Here is a 14,048-nt window from a genome sequence, read left to right on the forward strand (position 1 = left end):
ATTTTTTTTTAAGTTTGAAAATCAATCACATTAAACTTTAACTAGATAACATTAAGGACATTTCATTAGACATCTTTCCAAAAAAGATGTCTTTTGAGTGTCTAGGTTTAAGTACAGGTGTCAAGAAGGTGACAGGAAAAGCCCAATGAGGACTGTAAGGGACAGAATCACCCAAGAGGTCAGCCAATTACCGCTTTGTTCAGAATACAGGTGCAGTGTTATCAATGCTTTCATTTTTTTAAACGAAAAATACCAAAATCCAGATTTCAATGTGAAGTATACTAATTTTTAGGTGTTGGCAATTAAATATAATAATGTATATTTATTATATACATATAATAAAGGTCATAGCCCCTTTGTGGGCAGTTTCTCCAATGTTGGCTTTAATCCTGTCTCTCACAAGTGGAAGACCGGGAAATAAGAAAGTAGGAGATGTGTTCAATCTTTAAGAATCTTTTTATGCTAAATGCAACCTCAGTTCTTTATAGCACATACATCACAGACACCTTCATTTTTCTGAAGAGATCCTGAACAGGCCCACTGCCTGGAAGGGCAAAGCATGAGGCAGTCTCCTGGCTTTGAGGCAGACCTCCCCCATGGTCTGCATGGCCTCCTGCCAAAGCTGGCTTCAGCCGACTGGCACACGAAGCTGACAGATCACTAGAAACATGAACCAAGTAAGCAAAACAAACCACAGTGTAGTTACATGACTTGTAGAGAATAGATCTGTGAACTCTAGGTGAGTCATAACATAATAAAAGACTCAATTAAGTTCAGAACAATGCACCAATGTTTTCCCTTGTCTTAGCAACTGGTTCCCTAGAATCCTGAAAGAGTAAGGGAGATAAAGGACAGTGGACTCTGTTTTACCTTTTACTACAGGACCATTAATCTTGCTAGAAAACTAAGCCCAGGTTGCAGTTAGGCATTTTCAGGGTCAATAATTCTTAAGTTACTAGGATACCAGCTAATGATACCTTTGTGGTAAAGAAGAGCAAATGCTCCACCCAATTTGGTTGGCTCATTCCCAGAAGATCTGATTCATTCAATGGCAAAATATTTAAGACTAAATTCTTTCCTAGATTAATAACAATTTTATTATTTGCATCACTTATAAAAAATACACTGAAGGAAATCCCATGTCTTATTTACTTATAAAGGAAAGCAACTATATTCATGGCAGATACATAAAAATCACTACTTTCCAATTTTTATAGCACATAAAAGAATCAAATTACTCTCTAGACTCCATACTTTTCACTATGGAGAAGTACAGCAATTATGAGGCTAAAACTCTACTAAGAAGTGCTAATGAATGGGTTAGGCTGCTATTTTCAAGCTCACATGTAGGAATGCCTAAAAAGACTTATAAATGCCTGTGTTGAAAATAGTAAGAATAATTCCTTAAGAAAAATTATTGAACTTAGTGCCAGTTTTGCAGCCAAGTGTCCTAAATAGGAAATTCAGACCCATACTATATTGTTTCTTCCCTTTCAGCCCAACATTTAAAACAGATTATCTTTCAGACGCTAGATCAAAAATGAATTGGTTAGGAAATCTGCAAGCTGGGCTCAGTTTGGCAAGATTTCCAGTTTTGACCAAGTCATCACTTGTTCTAAACATAGATGAGACACAACTGATTTCTGCCCTCAAAGCGTTTACCACCTGGAGAAAGACACGGCCAGAGTACAATACAGGTTGATATGCTGAAACTATAGACCAGTTCTCATGGGCCTAAGGGACAGCAGGGACGACAGACCAGTATCACAGGAGGACCATATTCAACACTGGGGCGATGAAGAGAAGCTCCATTAAGAAGGCAGAGAGTAATTCCAACACTCAGAAGGCTGAGGCCGGAGGATGGCAAGCTTGAATCTAGCCTGAGCCAAACAGCAAGTTCCAGGCCAGTCTGGGCTGCCAGGGGAGACCCTGTCATTCTCCCTTTACACCCCCAAAGGAAAGGTAATGGTAGAGGCTACTCAGGAAGCAGCAGCAGGAGGATCACTTGAGCCCAGAAGCTTGAGATCAGCCTCGGCAAGAGAGAAGTAGTAAAAGATCTCAGAGTAACTTGATCTGCTTTTCATTTAATAAAATCACTTTCTCATGAAGCAGTGTAGCAGATAACTTGAGGAGAAGGCAAGAAGCAAGAAGACAGGTTAGACAGAAGTAACAGTTCAAGAAAGATGATCAAGATCTGAGCAAAAGATGGGGTGGTGAGGAAGAGAGAATAGAGAAGCTTTCCAGAGCTCTTTATTCAGTAGCATCCATAGGACTGAGGGGTTACATGGATACGTAAAGTGCCAGAAATGAACTGAGACTGATGTCCAGGAGAAAGTGGGGAACATTTTTTAAGTGTGTCAATCAAGAGATAACCAATGAAAGAGATCCATCATGTTGAATCTGAGATGACTAGAAAAACTACTAGAAAAATCCAGGAGGCAGGCAGATAAAGAAATCTAGAGCTCCTATCTCAAAAAAACTCATCACAGGGCTGGAGTTAGAAAAGGAGAGGGAAAGGCTGGGAATAGAAAAGATGGTTGAGGGCAGAGCCCCGGGGAGGGGCAGGAAGAGGAACTTCCAAGGAGATTAAGGCCTGTCTGAAGAAATAGGAGAAAAGCCAGCAACAAAGGAGACTTTAAGAGATGGTGGTTAGCAGTGTCTGTCATATGCCATAGCGATGTCAAGTAGGATAAGGCCTGGAGAAATCATCCATCAGACTGCAGTGGTGAAGACACCAGCCAGGCTGCAGAGGCCTGAGAGAGGACTTGAAGAGAGGAAGCAGGCACTGAACATTTACCTACTTCTGTCCCAGAGCTTTCGTTGTGAAGGAAACAAGAAGGCAGTAATGAGAGTGAGACAGGAGTGGAGAAGGAATTGTTTTTCTCTGAAGCTAGGTTAACTATAGACTAACAGGAAGGAGTTGGGTGATTGGCAAAGGTTTGAAGTAACTGAAAGGGGCCAGGGATTGGGGGGGGGGGGGGCGGGTTTGGGGCACGTAGAAGGGCAAGAACACCCCTCTCCAGAAGATCAAAAAGAAAAAAGTAAATGATGAATGTAAGTGTGGCGGGGGGGGGGAGTGTTTCTTTTTTGAGAGAATTTGTATCTAGGTGGCTTCCATCTCTGAAAAGTAGAAAGCAAAATTAAAGGCCTCAGCACAGGACCACTAAGACCAAAACTGAGTTTTAACATTCTTGTATTTGAACCACCTACCAGTCCACCCTAGGCAGGGGAAGAGAAGGGGAAACACCAAGGACAGAGGTAGAGAAACTGAATACCTTGGCAAGCCAGATCTTAAAAGCCTGGTAACCTCTAATCAAATGCTTTCTTTTCCTGAACTTTTCACTGATTTATTTTAATCCTTCAAAATCAAGTGTGGAGCGGGGTGGGGGTGGGCGACATTTATCTAGAACATCATAACTGGATAGTCCCACCCACACATGCTCATCAGTCCCTCCCCAGCATCACAGATTCCTCATTTTAATAATTCGTTTTTTCTGGAGGCCCAGTTCAAATTTCAGCTCTAATTACTTCCACTACCACCCCCTTAACTCTGTGTATGAGGCGGTGTTCTAAGTACTTCCTGTGGATTACCTCAGCCTATTATACCTACTTCACAGATCAAAGAACTGACAACACAGTAAGGTTAAGTTCTCTGTTCAGGATCTCACAAGTATAACCCTAGGCTCTATTGTCTGCCACAAAGCCAAATTTCTTCTTTTTATTAATGGTTTTTGTTCTTGTCTAAATTACTCAATGAGTAACTAACGTACTTCAAAACTGGCCCTGTCTGGATCTGCAAACTCATCTTTCTACTCTGCCTATAGCCCAATTGTCTGGAGCCACAGGCTCAGCTATCCCTACTAGACTTCTCACTATGTCTTGCTTTCAGGTTCTTTTGCTCCCTAAACCTTTAGCCTGGAAAGTACTTTCACCAATACTCTAAGTGCTTCAAAAGAAACTCTAAAAAAATGTAGAGCTTCCTCTTCTCAAAGACAACATAATATAGGTGCTACAGCTAATGGCGTGAACTCTGGAGAGACGGATGATGTGGGGCCACAGTACGTGAGTGTTGATTCCAGATTCGCCAGCAAAGCTTCAGGAAGCTTAGAGAGCTGTTCCCTGTGCCTCTATAAATTTCTCGAGGTGGTAACTGTGACTACCACAGGGAACATCTCTGAGGATGCAGTAAGTTAGTACATATAAAGGGTTTACAGTAGTTCCCACTGAGATCAGAGCAAATGAGGCATAGGAAACAGCAGCCAGGAATTCAGAGATAAACACTGTATTAATAAATGGTTTGATTAAAAGCACACAGGCACTACTGTCTTTTCTTGAAGACTTACACCCCCCTCAATAAGCTGCAATTTTTAGTAAAAAAGAAAAAGAGCAATTCTCTCCCTCTGACCTTGCCCACTTGCCCAAATAATTAGTGTGCTCTGGGAACTGAGCAAGGGTATCTTAAAGACACTTATCCTAGGAAATGCTGCCTAGGAAAATGACTCCTCTGGGCTCAAGAAGTATCTGCAAAGGTAATGCCTATCTTAAAAGAAGCATCCTGTAAAGTCTCCTGATTGACACATCATAACAGCAAAAATGACTGACTGTACCACAGGAGCACTTTAAGGTAAATTTTAACCAAATCCTAACCCACTTTTTCACCATAAATACCCCTGATGTTGGAGCACTCATTGCACCTGTTACCAGATATGCCCACACGCATGTCTGGACTGTCTACTGTTTCTATCTTTTCTTCACTTTGCTTTACTAATAAACTTTTTTGGCCTCTACCTTGATGTGTCCTAAAATTATTTTTTGCAACATCACAAACACTGTATTCAAGAGATCTTTTAGAGATCTCCTTCCTGAACCTCACCCATTCAGGTAACATGATAAAATGAACAAGGAGCCAGCATTATACTACTATTATTAATAGTATAATATTCTCATTTTCATACTGGCATTCTTTGAATTTTTTATGCTGTGTCATAATCATGCGTGTTCTTTCCTACTAGTTCCCCTTGTATTTAATAGTTGTTCAAGCATTTGTTGACCAAGAAGACAGAAACCTAGAATGTGAAAATGTAAATCCTTTTATGGCTAAACTGTTCCTGACAGGGAAGTTTTTTAAAAAACATTTGGTAATAATGTCCAGATTATTTGAAGATAGGAAAAAGAATTCTTTCACAAGCTCACATGTTCTCAAGCATGAAAATAAAAAATTGGAAGAGACAAGAAATTCCAAGTACATGATGGGAATCTATAAAACAACAGACAAAACAGCGCTTCTAAAAACACAACAGTATTTCAAAAAACCGAGTTCTACTGGTAGCCTCCAAACACAAAGCAATGATAAGGAAATGGGAGTGTTAATTACCCTGAGTTGATCAGTACACAGTGTGCACGCATAATGAAATGTCACGATGAACCTCATGACCAGGTACAATGGTCACATGTTAATCAAAAGTTTTTAAGAAATGTTGAGGGAAATGGAAATGCTAACTACCCCAACTTAATCATTACATTCTGTATACATGTTCTAAATGATCACACGGCATCCTATAGAGATAATTAAAGTAGTAATTTTTTTAAAAATTAGTTCCAAAGAAAAGGAGAATCCATAAAGCTCGATGCTAAAAGAATAACAAACAGAATGCTTTCCTTCCTTAATTTATGCAGTTCAACTCAAAAGCTCCAAATCCTTGCCCAATGTGAATTCTCAGAATTCTATTATTCATAAATTGGGATTAAAAACCTAAGGTGGTTTATCTACAGGATAGAGCTAGAAATACGATCTCTAATTACCTAAATGCTGAGGACCCTAGATTAAAACATTAAACCTCAAAACCCTTCAGCCAGAGGGATTAAGGAGATTAGAGTGGGCTTGACAAATTACACAGGGCTAAAGGGAAAATGCAGAAAGAAAGTAAGACAAGCTTAAATAAGAGATGAAATGAGGTTCAAGAGAAAACTCAGGGTTTGTGTGGACCCAGAACCGGTAAGGGGGAAAAAAGTTTGTCAACCCAGTTATTTCAACAATTAAAGAGAATAACAAATCAATGTAAAAATAGCTGCTTGTAGAGTTCTTAGGAAATGTGAACAAGCAGCAAAGTTAACCTTGGAAAAAGCGATTTTCAAATACTGTAGCTCTTGGCAACTGGAGAGGAGAAATACAAGGCAAAAAAATAAGTCTGTTTTGATAACATGAACCAGGATCATCTCTTAGGAGTAATTCTCCTTGAATATCTCATGAGTATTGGTCACCCCACCAAAACAGCTCAAATCAAAACCATTAACTCAGTTATCAAGTGGACTATCCTTTGGAATTTCTGGTTTTCTATCCCTGCAAGACTATCAGATGGCACAAAATAAAACACAATTAATCTAGAGAAGTGCTAAAATACATCAGAGTAGCTTTGGAAGAGCCTGGAGAGCCTGTGGTCCTGGCAGATTCAAGGGAGTTGCATGTCTGTGTCTTGGCATAGTCACTGCTTGGGAGAGGCAGGGAGAGATCCAATATCCATCCACAAACATCTCAAGTGTGAAAAAACAAGGAGGAACGGGAATTTCTTATCCTGGTACCAAATGTACTTCTGGCATTTTAGAGAAGGAACAGAAAGTAAAAAACAATTCCAATTAATACCACCCAAAAAGATCTTCCAGTTTCAACTTTCTGCTTTCCTCTTGGGTGTTTCTATAAATTCTATTCTTTGCACTAACTTATTCCCAGTCATTTTAGACTTTTCGAAAAAATATTTTGTCTGCATTACTTTAAGCATTTGAAATGCTTCCTTCAGAGTTGAAAGTCTTTTTCAAAAATTTCCAGGTTCCAGAAATTTCAGCCCTAACTGAAAGTTAGGCCTCACTAAAAATCACATTTTTTACCTGCATTCTCTAGTTTGTAAGTACTGGCTCAAAGGTGAAAAAGAAAAGACATTATATGGGCAAGACAAACGACCTGCAGGCCCAATCCAGCTCTGGGCTCAAAAGGTCTTTGTGTCACTTGCTACTATTTTTAAACTTCTATATTTAGATATCTGCAGGTCTGAAACAGTAGCCAGCCTCTAGGAAGATCCACATTTCTCGCTCTTTTTCACGGAATATGGTCAGGAAACCTTCTACTCTAGTCACCTAGAGTGGTCAAGGAGCTGTGGACACAGACCAGCTTCTTGCCTTTCTATCAATTTCCTGAGGTGAACACTTAGGTCACACACATCTGCCCAAGCTAACTTCCCTCTAGCTCATGGAATCTCATCTCAATTTGCCATGCAGGTTCAGGAATCCTTATCCAAAATGCTTAGAACTAGTCATGTTTCAGATTTCAGAGTTTTCTGAATTTTGGAATATTTGCATATACATAATGAAGTACCTTGGGGTTGGGAACCAAATGTAACCACAAAATTCATTTATGTTTCATGTAGACATATTCATATACATATATATATAGACAGACACACACACACACACACACACACTCTAATAGCAATTTTATATATATATTTTAGTGCATGAGGTCAAGTGTGGAATTTCCCACTTATGGTGTCATGTTGGTGCTCAAAAGTTCCAGATATGGGACTATTTCAGATCTTCAGATTAGAGGTGCCCCACTTGTAATAGCAAGAACATTTTCAGAAAACAGAACCTATAAAGCCAGGTAAGACCGTAACGGAATCTTCTACTTCCCCAAACTTAACAAATGTTGGGGGAGAAGAAAGAGGAACAGGAGCAATGGAAGATGAGGAGGCAGTCCTGGGAATCCATGCTCACTCCTCTCTGAGGCTTCTTTGATGTCCTACACCACATTCACAGTGATCCTTGCCTGGGATCCTTGAGCCACGGAGGGAGGGGACCTCTCTCTGACTTCCTGGGTCCCAGCAGCTCCTGGAACAGTTTTTTTATTTCCAGGCTGTAAGAAGAAACTTAAGGAGAATCACAAATACAGATTCTACAGCCCACCTAGAGTTAGGTCTGGGAATTTTTATTTTTAATAATTTATATTTTTAACAGACTTCCCCAGGTAATTCTAATGAGCTGACAAGTTTCAGAATGAATGAAAAATCCCCTCTGATCTACAAGAGTAGGCTTCCAATCCAGAAGGACATTGTACAACTATCTCTGTACACCATGTGGCACAAGTCACTGGCACACGCTGTTCCCTCCGCCTGAACACTGTTGCAGCTTAATCCCCGGCACCCTGCAACACTGGTCACCTCCCCTCCTCCCCTCAGGTCTCATTCAGAGTGAAAATCTTTACTGAGCTCCTTAGTTCTCAGTCACCTTTTACTGATCTTACAATAGCCTGTAGCACTTGTCCAACTTCTTATACAATGATCCAATTGGTTATTTGAATAATGCAAGTTTCCAAATGGAGAATTAGGAGAGTTAAAGTCTGAGAAGACCACAGTGATCTGGCTTTGCCAGCCTTTGTAACCCCATCCCCAGCAGTAGACATGGCACCTAGCAGGTGCTCAGAGTATTTTGGTTGAAAGTTGAAGTGATGGTGTGTATACCCATATTTTGAGGGGGTTTGAGGATCTGCACCATCCACACACCACAAAGAAGACTTCACAAAGTCTACTTTGTGAAGTCTGGATCACTCATAATAAGAAGTCCCACTTTGGGAGGTTTAAATTACTACAATAGCTAAATGTGGAAGTAGGAAAGAATGACTGCTCGTGCAAGTGCAAAGTGAGTCACTATCACACAGTTTTCCACTACAGCTTAAGTCACAGTGCTGTCAGGCTGGCATTCACTGAAAATGGAAGCTTGACTGAAGGGCCGAAGCAGTGTAACAATGAATTCCTAGCTGAAGGTAATAATACAGGTAAACAGTTCTATGTTCTTACCTGGTATTATGAGAAGCCTCAAGGAAAGGAGCAATTGCTTTGTGCAATCAGTCACAACCAGGGCTCAAAGCCAGGCTTATCTGGAGGAGGAATGGAGCAGAGCCAGCAAAGCCTTTCATGTGTGCACTTGCCCAGTCCCAAAGCCTGAACACCTACTATCTACAAACAAATCCTGGATGTATTATTTCCAGTCTTGACATTTTCCCAGAATCAGGCTTCTACTGACTTGTTGTCTCTACCTGGATATATAACAGCACCTAAAACTTCATCTGCCCAGAACTCTTGGTTTTCCTGATCAGATGGGGATCTCTAGCTGTTACCATCCCACCATCCTTACCTTCAAATAAAAAACCCAGCAGTACTGGAGTTGTGGCTCAAAACAGGTAGAGTATCTGCCCAACAAGCGTGAAGCCCTGAGTTCAAACTACAGTACCACCAAAAAGAAAAAGAAAAAAAAACTATAAAGCACAACAAAAATCCCCAAAGTCACAGCATTACCCCCAGGATACTCCCACCTCCAATCAATCACAAAGCCCTAGCAGTTCCCAGCCCAACACAACCAGTGTGGGTATGTATCTGCTCCAAGCCACTGTGACATCTCACCTCCTAAATGGTCTCCCTGATTGCACCCTTTTCCTCCAATCTATTCTCCATGCAGAAGCCCAAAAGAAAGTAGATATGTCATTCCCCCTGCTCAAAATCCTCCAAGTCTCCATTACACTTGACTCATATCCAAATGCCTCTGTGGCCTACAAAGCCCTGCCTGCATGGTCTCTCTCTGGCTCATGCCTCGATTTCATCTCGCATTCTTCCCCTCCTCTCAGTCTTCCAGCCACAGTCTCCTCATTTCTATTTTAAATAGTCACTGCTTCCCCAAATTCAGGCCTTTGCACTTTTTGTTTCTTGGCTTGAAATGAAATGCCTGTTCTAACTCTGTGCAGTTGACTCATGTTCATCCTGCGTGTCTCTGGGAAGGCCATCCCCAAATGGGGGTACCTTTGCCGGCCACCCTCTTCAAATGGCTTCTCTAGTTCTCATTCTCATTACCCTCCTCCTTCCTTCCAGCAGCCAGTGCTCCTGTTAAAGTGGGTATCTTCCGCTGATGTATCAATTATCAATGTCCTTCATTAAAACAAAAGGTCTATGAGACAGGGTTCTGTCTAGCCTTACCTCAGCTGTATCACCAAGGCCTACCACACTGCCTGACACACAGGAGGTTAATATCATGATGATTAATAGATAAAACAGAAAATAAAGAAGGATAACAGAAAAAATCTGGAGATAAGAAACACACATAAGATTAAAAAAAAAAAAAGAAAAGAAAAGAAAGAAAGAACACTTGTAGGAAATGCAACTTATTATATCTCCCAAGACTGTGCTACAGGCTCTCTCTTAGGTGACAGAACCACATTGTTCTGGTCAAAAACACAACAAATTGGAGCTGAGGATGCCGTTCAGGGGTACAGCTAGTCTAGCATGCTGGAGGCCCTGGGTTCTATGACCACCATGCCCATGGGTATAGCCAACTGTTACTATCAGACAAGTCGTCAAAGTAAAAAGACCAAAGAATTGGGAGTTCTAACTCTAACCCTGACACTTTTAGCAAAATGGTACTTCATCCTCTTAGATCTTATTTGTAAAAGGAAAGGACTGTGTGTTTACCTTTAAAATGATAATAGTCTAAATTTGGCATACAATTTGATATGCTCATCTCTGCTTATTTCATTTCTGTCATGAATGTATTTGCTTTGCAGTGCTGAGGCATCAAATCCAGGGCCTTGTGCATGCTAGGCAAGCATTCTACAATACCTCAGCCCTTGTGGGGTTTTGTTCCTTCTCCCTGCAGAACTGAAGCAATCTTGAAGCCCTTGGTTTTTTGAGACAGGGTCTCCTTATGTAACTCAGCCTGGCCTGGGATTCACGGTATATTCCAGGCTGACCTAAACTTTAGATCTTCCTGCCTCAGCCTCCCAAATGCTGAGATTACAGGCATGTATGTACCACTGTGTCTGGCCCATTGCTCTTTTACAATAAAGACCTATTAGGACTGGAGACATGGCTCAAGTAGTAGAGCCCCTGCCTTGCAAGTGCAAGGCCCTGAGTTCAAACCCTGGTACAATTAAATAAATATATGCATGTACACATACATACATACCCTACTGCCCAAACCTGTGTCTAGGCACACACACCTCTCCCCTCCAACCGCAACCCAACCACTAGCCCTGAATTACAAGGCCAGGAACACTTATACAGAGGTGCCACAGCTTTCCTTTTTGTTATCTCTAGGGAGAAAAGCCAGATGTAGAGCAATGCCAGTCTTCCAACTGGGCAGTTCCATCTCTGATGCGCCAACTCTACAGCTGGAAAACATTCCCATAAGATCACAGAGTTCTGCCCCGCCCTCGGCGAGGTCACTACCCATTGCGGTCATCACAGACTAATATTCCCAGGGAAAGTCAAGTGCTGAGTTTTCGAGTCTAGGGCTCTATTTAGTCAGAATAGTGATCTTTCCATTGTTTTTTCCATTAGGGTCTTAGGCAGGACAAAGTTTTAACTATCAGAATGACTTACCCAGCAAAGTAAGGTACTTTACTAACTAAAATACAAAACAAAATACTTTCCAGGAAGTGAAAGGACAGAGAGTAGTATAAGGAATCCACAGTACTGTGGTCTGAGGAAGAAGGAACACCAAAGGACAAGGTGACTTTATTATCTGGGTTCATTTACAAAAATACCCCTCTGTAGAAGCAGTGGGGAAGGGGCGGGAACAACGCACAGACCACAAAACCCAACTATCCTCACACTCCAGGAAAGAGAAAAAAATCTCCTGCTGGTCTTAGGACCAATGAAGCAAATAAAGGAAAACCACGGGCCACCTCCTTCCCCTTTCCAGCTCTACTAACTCCCCCTGCTGCATGTCCAATTACCCAGGATGCTGCTCAAATTCTGCTTTTATATTCAAAGTCCCCCGGCTCTGGGGATAATTCCCTACTCTCCTTAGTCTCACATCTGTTTTCCTTGGGTTCACGAGAATATGAAAATTTGAGATTTTATGCACGATACCCATTAATACTCAATCGGTGAAATGTGAGATCTTTGTTTAAAAAAAAAGGTAAATCAAATCCAAAACCTTGTCAAAAAATAAAAGCAAAATCACAACCTAGCCAGAGCACACCAGTATCCTGCTTCCCAGATTTCCCCTGTCATTCCTTGCTCCTGGCTACTCGTCCCCTCACGTGGGTCACTGAGCCCTCCATCTGCCTGGCCTCTCAACTTCATCCTCCCGCTCACCAGCACCATGGGACTCGCTGGCAGTTTGCACCGCATCTGCCACTGACACGAGGGCTCTGGCAGGAACCAGAGGAAACTGTCATACTACAAGGAACGCTGACTGCAGATGACAAGTTTACACGTACTCAGTTGTTAACAGCAGATGCCTCTGTGCCAAGAAAACCCCATTGTCCAATTTCAAATGCCCACTCCTCAGAAAATGTGCAAGGGCCACCTAACAGCAAAACCTTTACTCAGCAATTCTCTCCTGCCTCCATTCCCAAGAAAGCAATAGCACTAACCAAGACACAGTCCCTGAAATGCTAGCTGGGAATCCCACCAGCTGAACTCACACAGGTTTACCTATGGTGCACCTAGCACCAGATGGTTTGCATTCCATTATTCTCAAATCGTTTCAGGAGTGTCGGCTCCCTTGTGCACTAGACTTAGTCTCTAGGGGCAGCACCAATACTGCTTTAGCATCCTCCACCCCTACCTGTAAACATATGCTTGGGTATTTAGCAAACTATGTAAATACTAATGTGTCCTAAAATTGTTTAAAAGCAATTTTTCTCAGTTTAGTTTTTCTAAAAAACAAAAAAAAGTTTGCTATCTTTTTTTTTGGAACTAAGAAGCTACAACAGATTCAATTTGAGAAATACAGCAAAGGAACCCCCATTAAGTCTGAATTATGAGATAGGATGACAGAACATTCTGAGCAGAAAAGATCTTGTCTTATTCTCTGCCTCCATCTCAGCACAAAATGTTCAATAAATGACCAGAGGTCCAGTTCTGCCATCTGAGTCAGATGCTTCATTTGCTTCATTCTTCCTTTTTTATTTTTTTTCCTCAATCCCCAAACAAAAGTCAGTTTCTGAGAACATCCAGAGGCACTCACATCTCAAGAGCTGTCTGAGGACAGAGCCCTCAGTCTCTCTTCTAAAGCAAAAGCTGACACCTACAGGCCCAGATTCTCCTCCGTGAAGATCAGGGCCATCTTTACAGCCAAGGATTCCAAAACCTTTTGCTTTAGCATGTCCTGTCTGGGGCTGTCACAAGTAGGAGGGGGAGGACATAAGGAAAGAGTGTAGGAGGTGAATGTGGTGGAAATGTTATGTACTCATTATGAAATTAGAAAGATGAGACCTGTTGAAACTACTCCAGGAACAGAGGTACAGGGGATAAAGGAGAATGATGAAGTGGATAAATTCAAATAAGCTACATTGTAAGAACTTTTATAAATGTTACCATGTATGCAGAGTACAAAATGCCAATAAAAACAAAAATTGTTTTTAAAACCTTAAGGAATTTTACCTCTGGCATTATTAAAAACTGAAATCTGGGTGACTTAAATGTCTCTGAGCAATAGACATGCAAATTAGAATGTCTGTACAATAGATGTGACCACAGCCTTTGTCAACAGAAAAGCTTTCAAAATTCACTTTACCCAGGCCCACCTGTAGTCCCAGCTCCTTGGGAGACCAAAGTGGGAGGATGAATTGAGCACCCACGTGTTCAGCCCAAGAGTTCAAGACCAGCCTGGGCATCACAGGGACATCTTATCTCAAATAAATAAATAAATAAATACATAAATACATAAATAAATAAATAAATAAAACTCACTTCGAACACTTCACTACTAATCTTAATTTTTGAGTAACTATCACCACTTTAAAATCTCATATTGCATTCAGTAATATGTGCTCTCATTCTCTACATTCAAACACAATGCTACCATTATCAAGAGTAGAAAAAGGAGGGCTTTTCCTTGATTTTAAAAAATACAGTATTTTGAGATAGCTTAGTGGTAGAGCACTTGCCTACCATGGGTGAGGCCCTGCGTTTGATCACCAGCACCACCTTAAAACAAAAAAAACCACACAAACAGAACAAAAAATCCAAGCAAACAATAGTATTTTGGTTACTTTAAAACTA

General features: G+C 41.1%; 1 protein-coding gene across 10 annotated transcripts in view; it reads right to left on the reverse strand.

Annotated features, from left to right (window-relative positions):
* Nucleotides 1-14,048, reverse strand: part of Aff1 (ALF transcription elongation factor 1) — a 160,738-nt gene that overhangs the window by 66,777 nt on the left and 79,913 nt on the right. The window lies entirely within an intron of this gene.

Source organism: Castor canadensis, chromosome 9, assembly GCF_047511655.1.
Source record: "Castor canadensis chromosome 9, mCasCan1.hap1v2, whole genome shotgun sequence".
Classification (NCBI taxonomy): domain Eukaryota; kingdom Metazoa; phylum Chordata; class Mammalia; order Rodentia; family Castoridae; genus Castor; species Castor canadensis.